The sequence below is a fragment of the Nicotiana attenuata genome, unplaced genomic scaffold, assembly GCF_001879085.1.
Source record: "Nicotiana attenuata strain UT unplaced genomic scaffold, NIATTr2, whole genome shotgun sequence".
Taxonomy (NCBI): Eukaryota; Viridiplantae; Streptophyta; class Magnoliopsida; order Solanales; family Solanaceae; genus Nicotiana; species Nicotiana attenuata.
The window spans coordinates 604,089-612,326 of record NW_017670270.1 but is presented as its reverse complement, the minus strand read 5'-3'; positions in this window follow the sequence as shown (position 1 = coordinate 612,326).

The window sequence follows — 8,238 nt, the reverse complement described above, 5'->3', positions numbered from 1 at the left end:
AGAAGAAGTGTTGTGAACAACCTCCAGTGTTTGAGATCAGGAATGTCCTGAGCATGTGTACAAGCTAGACAAGGCTCTCTATGGACTCAAGCAGGACCCAGGAGATAGGTAGTGTTGAACAACAGCACTCCCGACGTATGTGAAGATTCAATAACTAAGGGTTTAAAGGTGGGATTAGGGATAACGAAACCTTGGGTGCGATCTAAGTGAGCTGTAACTAAAGCCAGCTAGCGTAACTCGGGAGAGTATGTCTAGTAAATTATCGTAATTACTCGGGAGAGAATTACAACACACAGAGCGCTCATGATCGGTAGAGAATACTTAGGCGAAATTATAGAAGACATAGCGGGAAGGATTCTGACAATTGGGAAAATCATAACTCTAGACCTCATTAATCTTTTCTCCAACCTGTAGTATCTTTAGTGTTAATTTATTATTTTAATTTGTTAGTTAGTTAGTTAAACATAAGAATCTTAATATCTATAAGTTAGGAATTGTTCTAGCTTGTATTCTTGGTGATAGTGAACAACTGTAGCTAAACCTTAGTTCTCTGTAGGATTCGACTCCGGACTTGTAAATCTGATTATATTTGCAAAGACCGCTTTGTCCCTTTTATAAGGCATAGTTGGGCGTGATCAAATTTTAGCGCTGTTGCCGGGGAACTAACGGTGTAGTTGTAGGTGTACATATTTCTAGGTTGCAAGTTTGAACTATTATTTTTGTTTTCGTGGATTTGATTATTTATTTATTTTTAATTTTTTTAATTTTTGATCTGAGAGACATGGCATTTTGGAATTATGAGAGTTTTGATGTTGGTAATTCTACTTTTGATTCTCGTTATGCATATTGTGGAGGAAACAACGCAGGGCAAAATTATCAAAATATTCCCGAGAGCGAGTTATGTGCACCAACTCAATCTTATGTGTGGAATGTGTGTGATATGTGTAGTGGTCAAGATGGTCACTTTCATGGTTGTGCTTATATTTCTTATCTTCCCCCAACCCTTACTTTGATGGTTCTTCTTTTTCTCTCGAAATTTATAGGAACAAAGAACCCAGGTATAAGGACCTGAAAGAGATCGAGGATATGTTAAAGTGCTTTATGGAACAATATGATGAGATACAACTACGGGTACAAAGGCAAGGGAAAACTATTCACAACTTGGAGGCTCAAGCGAATAAATTAATTGAACCTTGTAAAGCGCAACAAGTTGACATTGTGGATAGTAGCCAATATGAGTATGAATTGGCTGCAGAAATTGCCATTATACTGGAGGATTTAAAAAAATACGAGGATGAGCTAGAGGAGAAGGCCAGAGTAGTACACCAACAATCAGTCGAACCAGATTTTGAGGATACCGATGTCGTAGAAGAAATTCTAGAGCCAACCAAGGATATTGAGGATACATATTTAGTTGACTCTAGTGTCATTAGTGTTAAGGATGTTGACAATCCCAATGTTTGTGTAGTTGAGTGCATTGGTCCACACTCCAAGTATTTTTCCACATTGTGTATGGATGATGATATGAAAATAGAATCGTCCGAGACACTTGAGGAGTCAAGGAGTAAGAAACAAGACGCCTACATTCTGGAATTCTTCGTGCAAGAAAGTCGAGAATACACATCTCATCCAAAGGTCAAGAAGTGCAGAATACTATATTATTTTATTGGGCCAGTCAGATTCGTTCTACCACTCCAGGAGCATGATCACAGAGCAGAATCAAAACTTGGGGTCCAATTCATAAGTTCGAAGTGGAGGCAGAAAGTGATTCACGTCGTGCCGCGACGTTAAGCGCTTGTCGGGAGGCAACCCAACTTTACTGCTTTCTTTGTTTCTTTTTTGTTTTTTTTATTATATTATTTTTGTAGTGTTGAATTTTTATTTTCTAGGAGCATGGAAAGCAAAGCTATTGGAAGGATGCAACAGCAAACCAGATGGTTGAAACAAAGTGCGAGGTACCCGCACGAAGGACCAGGCCTTGGAGAAGTCTGAGTACCCCATGAGATGCTAGTGCTTCGGCCTTTGGCCTACTAGGGAGTTTCTTTTACCCTCTTGTATGTATGGGTGTGCATTGGGGACAATGCACAATTTTAAGTGTGGGATGAGGAGATTGTCTGGGTGACTTTCTATGCTATTTTAGTTATGTTAGTTTAATTGTATATTCTTTTTAAATCGAAAAAATTGGACTTTTCCCGACGATTGATCTATTAGACAATTTTCTTGAGGGATTTAAGTCTAAAGAAAAAAAAACAAAATGATTTTTTTTAGGAAGTGTAGCAATTCCCCTTTGGTTTTTCTTTGTGCCGCGGTTCTTTTCCAAGGGTTTTATTTGAACCGGGTGTAGTTAGTCTTTTTTTAGTAATAGGAGCCATTTTGTTGTGTTTTGAAATGAAGCAATATCTCTTGACTTTGTTATGCCTTGAGAATGTGAGTACTTTGTTTGTGACGCTTAGGCTCAATTTTTGACTCTTGTATAAGTACCTTAAATTGTATGTTCTTAACTTTGCTTAACTGCTTTGACTAGAGTGTCTTGATGATCCAATCTCTAATGAGTCATGCGCCATGTGCGTGTGAGGGTTGTTGTTTTCTGTGCATTGCATTTGATGCCTAGAACTTGCTCTGTGTGTTTACAGAGCGAAATAATTTTGTTCAGTCTTGGAAATGATATAGGCATTTCTTTGTTGAGCCAAATATGTATATTTTACCCGCTTAATTGTTGTGTATCGTAGTTAACCCCTTTGATCCTATAATCCTTTTTCTTTGGCAACCACATTACAAACCTTAATCAATTATTTGAATTAACCATCTATTTGAACCTTTTCACCTCTCATTAGTACTTGAATTGTTATGAACTGGGTAAAAGTTAAAGTGTGGGGTGGTTGGTGTGGCATTTGAGTGGAACTAATAAAATAAGGAGAAAGGTGCACTATTTTGAAAAAGTAATAGCCACATGAATAAAAAAAAGAAAGAAAAGAAAAGAAGTTGTATTGTTGTGGGAAAAAAAATTCTTGATAAGTGGTGACTCTTGATGTAGTTGTGCTTGTGCTTAAAGAAGTATGGGGTAAAATACAGTGATGTGAAGGCGGAGTTTGGTTTGACATATGTATGGGATTTGAATATTAAAGTATATGTATTAAAGTGCTTAGGGAGGTGTAGTCACTCTTATATCCAAATGTATCCTACCCGACCCGCAGCCTACATTACAACCAAATAAAGTCCTACTTGATCCTAGATCGAATAAGCTCTATTAGTAGAGTAGTACACTACGGGCAAGCCTATGGTGCATCTTTTGTGGCATATGAATGTTATTTCTGAGAGTGAGTGAATTCTTTCTATCTTGAGTTCCTAAGTGTTCTTAAATTTTATTATATGGAACTACTCTCGTTTGTTGTGTGAGGGCACTTGATTCGTGAAGGAAAGGTAATGTCAGTGACCTCTACGTTAGAGTAAGTGAGTGAGTTGTAAATAGTGCATGGTACTTGCGAGTCAAATTTTGAGGTGAAGATGTTACACATTTGTGCTTAGTCTATTTTAAATATCCTTGGTGTGATGAGTTAGGAGAATTGTTTAAAAATGTCGTGTCTATATAAAGTGTAGTTTGATTGCTCGAGGACGAGCAATGGTTTAAGTGTGGGGTGTTGATGATAGGCTATAATTACGTATTTTAGTCGCTTATTACACTCAAATTTACTGCACTTTAATTGAGTTTGAGCTTTAATCGCTAGTGTATTGCACTAATTGTGTGTTTTATGCTTTGCAGGAGTGATTTCGAGCTATGTAGAGGTTATGGAATGAATTCAAGTGATTTGGAGCTTTGAAGTCTGAGTAAAAGCTCAAGAAATTAAGCCGGGATCGTGTTTGGGATCAACGGATGATAGTTAAGAACGAACGACGAATCGAGTAGGCATATTGCGCACTGTCTAGTAAAATGTACATAACTTTTCTCTCAGAACTCCATTTGGGCTCCACAATATGTGGTTGGAAAGCTAACTCAAAGGGCTACAACTTTCATGTTTTAAAATTTTCAAATTCTAAACAGAACAGGATGAAAAGTGTGCGTCAAGTGCGCGGCCGCGCTCAGGCCGCGCTCGTCAGGCATAATCAAAGTGGATATGCGCGGTCCAAGCGCGGCCGCGCACGTCCTTCCCAGGAAAAGTGTCCTTTTTCGCATTGGAGAAGGTATAATTATTTGGGCCCGACCCTACTTGGTATATGTACATGGAAAAATGGTATTTTGAGAGGTTGGACAGATTTGAGATACAGATTCGACCTAAGGAGGCAGAGACACAGTAGGAGCAAGGCGGGGAATTCTTCTACGGGTTTTTCCTTCCTCTTCGTATTTTTCATTGTTGGTTATGACTTTTAGTATTGTAGTTTTACATGCTAATATGAATAGCTAATTTGTTATCTAGGGTTTTGATGGAACCTTTTGAAGGATAAATTCTTATTATGTTTTTATATAATTGAGCCGTAGTATAACAACATCACTCCCGACGTATGTGAGGAATCAATAACCAAGGGTATAAAGGTGGGATTAGGGATAACAAAACCTTGGGTGCGATATAAGTGAGCTGTAATTAAATCCAGCTAGCGTAACTCGGGAGAGTATGTCTAGTAAATTGTCGTAACTACTTGGGAGAGAATTACAACACGCAGCGCGCTCATGATCGATAGAGAATACTTAGGCGAAATTATAGAAGACATAGCGGGAAGGATTCTGACAATTGGGGATATCATAACTCTAGACCTCCTTAATCTTTTCTCCAACCTGTAGTATCTTTAGTGTTAATTTATTATTTTAATTAGTTAGTTAAATATAAAAATCTTAATATCTATAAGTTAGGAATTGTTCAAGCTTGTATTCTTGGTGATAGTGAACGACTGTAGCTAAGCCTTAGTTCTCTGTGGGATTCGATTCCGGACTTGTAAACCGGATTATATTTTCAACGACCGCTTTGTCCTTTTTATAAGGCATAGTTGGGCATGATCATTTGCCTGTACTCCCCGATCAATTTTACTTCTAAATTCTCAGTTTGAGTATTTAGTAATGAGTTATACAGGATATTGTTATTAGTATATGATTACATATTTGATGACTTGGAATATTTTTATGTTATATACAATATTGTTATGCCTAGATTTTCACTGTTAAGTTAATTGTTTATATATTTTTTATATTTTTACTTTGAGTTTATACAATTTCATTGATCTCCCAAAAATAAATACTTTTTTCAAGACAAAAATTGGAAGGTCAAGATCAAGAAAGTTTCGAGAGTGGGACGTGGATACTTCCCTTTCCACCTCCAACAATTTTGGCACGGCATTATAAACATATAAAAACGTGGGGACTCCAAACACATTATAAACACACCTAGTTTGGAAAATGTACAAATACAGATGTTGGCTTGGACCGACTCCTGTCTTTTCAATAACGGCATCACCGTCCATGACTATTTGTCCTACGTACTCTATTGCACAAAATATTTGACATTCATGATTCGAAATTGGATCGTATCCCAAGGGGCTGTAATGTAGGTAGTCTATCCTAATGTAAGTATTAGTGACTGATTTTTCTTCTCTTTGTTATTTTTCTTTGAGTTGATAGTGGCACGTTGAGATTTTTTAGAGATTTCATCATATATATATGTACGGAAACAGACCTATTCAATATCTCTATAGATAATAGGAAAAGATAAAAGAGAAAGTCTTGGCTTACGCGATGCAACCAAGGAAGTAAACATTACAATATCTTCAACTTCCTACATAATCTCACTTGACCTTTGCTCCATAAGGCAATCAGGATCTTCAGCTGTTGCAGCATGCAGATCTAGGTGATGCGCACTTATAAACCCAAAAACTAATGTGGTCTTCTAGAAGACTATCATAGTTCTTCGGATGAAAGTCGTGATAAGGAGCGGCTTCTGCGCAAGAAACAACCGATGCTAGCACAATTCAATGACGGATGAAAGGTTTAGCTGAGCATGAGTTAGAAAATTCAATTGGCAGAAAAAATATTACACCTATACATCACTTAACACTAAAAATAGATTCCGTAAGACATATGATTTTAATTACCTGCATATCTTGGCTTCATATTATTTAAAGTGATCAAGTCCCTAAATTTTTATAGTCAAACAAAAAACTTCCAATGAAAACTATCATCAAGACAGTTTTAACCTCAATATTACTTAAAACATAAAGCCGTGCTCTTCTTAGCTGCATCCCTAATCTCTCTGTCTGGATGTGTCTAATACAATAAATAATTATAAGGAAGTAACATTATAAGGAGACTGTTACAGATATTATAGTGAAGGATCGACAATAAAAGAAAGTCTTAGTTGGCAAAATCAGTGAAAGCCAAAATATACCCTGAGCTGCGAACGCGCATAAGAGTTTTGAATATGTAAGATCGCAATGAGAAAAATCAGTTATTTACATTCACTGAAATTACTATTTTGCATCCACCTCATAATATTTTCTTGTGACATCTCCCTGTTGTATATAGGTACATACATTGTAACGAAACTCTAACACATTCTATATATCAGTTCTCTGATCCTACTACATAAAAGACGACTTCACCTCTCACTGCCATCAGAATAGACTGCTACACTTCCTTTGGTTTTCAATATAATATGCACTACTTTCAGAAGTTGTGCAGACATGTCATCTGACAATTATTTGTCAGAAAATAGCAAGCAGAACAAACAGGGTAAAAAATTGAAATAAATTTCTCATTCTAAGAGTAGACAATATCGGTTCAGCTGCAGTACAAATGTATTTTACATAATCTTATTGCGCACCCATAACTACATGAAAAGCAAATCTTCACTATGAATTGACAACCAACAAATGTATCTCGTACAAAGATTGAATGGATTAAATTTTTCAGAAATGTTAAATTCACCAACACATTCATTCAACGACCGATTGCATTAAAAAATATTAACAGAAAGACTCAACTAACTATTAATTAAATTCATGGTTAATAAAGTTGAGTATAGATTTTATTTACACTATTTTACTCCAGAAAGAACTTGCGCAAATAATAAAAAAAAAATTCTTTCTAAACCTTTTTAGCAAGAAAATATTTAATTGCATAGCTAAAGTTATTTCAGTAAAGCCAACCATGGATCTTAACCGCTCTGAGAACCTTGTTGCTAGAGAGTTGACATAGAAGTATGAACCCTCACGACGTTTAGGGATGAACAGTCATACATGGACTTAAAGAAAGGAAAATAGGTATTGACGGCACACTAGCAGAGTGAAAAATAGGTATTGACGGTACACAAGCAGAGTGAAAAATAACGAATAAATATTACCGTCTTTGATATAAACATTACTCACCATAAAATCGTACTCTTTCTCATTAATACTGATCTCCATATCGCGCCTCTTTGGGAGCATTTCTTTGTTGGCATGGAGATTCCTTCAATATTTATATTCACGCAAATACCAAATAGAAGAAGAATAATGAAATTAGCCCATGGGAAGGTACCTATAATCATTCTCCCGTGGTCATTACCCAAACCTAATCAAATATTTAGGCAATATGGACATACAAACAACAGACACTAATCAACAAATTGAGAAAAGTAACAAAATTAATTGCGTACTGAATCTCACACGAAAGTATCAAGAAGAAATCCCAAACCTAAACGTTTTGCGATGTAAATTTGATGTTTGTGGCAAGTTTTTTTTCTCGCAATAGATTTGGAAAATATGTTGTTTTGTCATTGAAACTGCTCTTTTACCGAAAGATCCGTAACACACGATCTTTCGGTTTATGAAAAATGTTCTGTAAAAGTAAAACACACATTTTTTTTTGTATTTGCGGCAGTTCTTTATTTATAATAAATAAGATAATAATTTCTCCTAATGCTTAGCAACATGGCTAAAAGAGGTTAAAACCTTGAATATGAATAAACAATTAGTTCAAAAATTAAAATTCAGAAGTTTTGTAGTTAAAAAAGTAATTTTTTTTATATTAATAATGCCTTTTGACTTTTAGTTATTGTGACACTAATCTTAATTTTATGCTTGTGCCTCTCCTTTTATAGATTAATAGATAATAGATGTGTATATATTTATTGACAAAGGTGGAGAAATTTTTAGTGCAACTCAAATGGACGCTGAAGCCTCTCTTCAACACCCAAATCCTAGCTTACCACAAGAACTCATCACCGAAATCCTTGTAAGACTTCCTGTAAAGTCCCTCTTACGGTTCAAGTGTGTTTC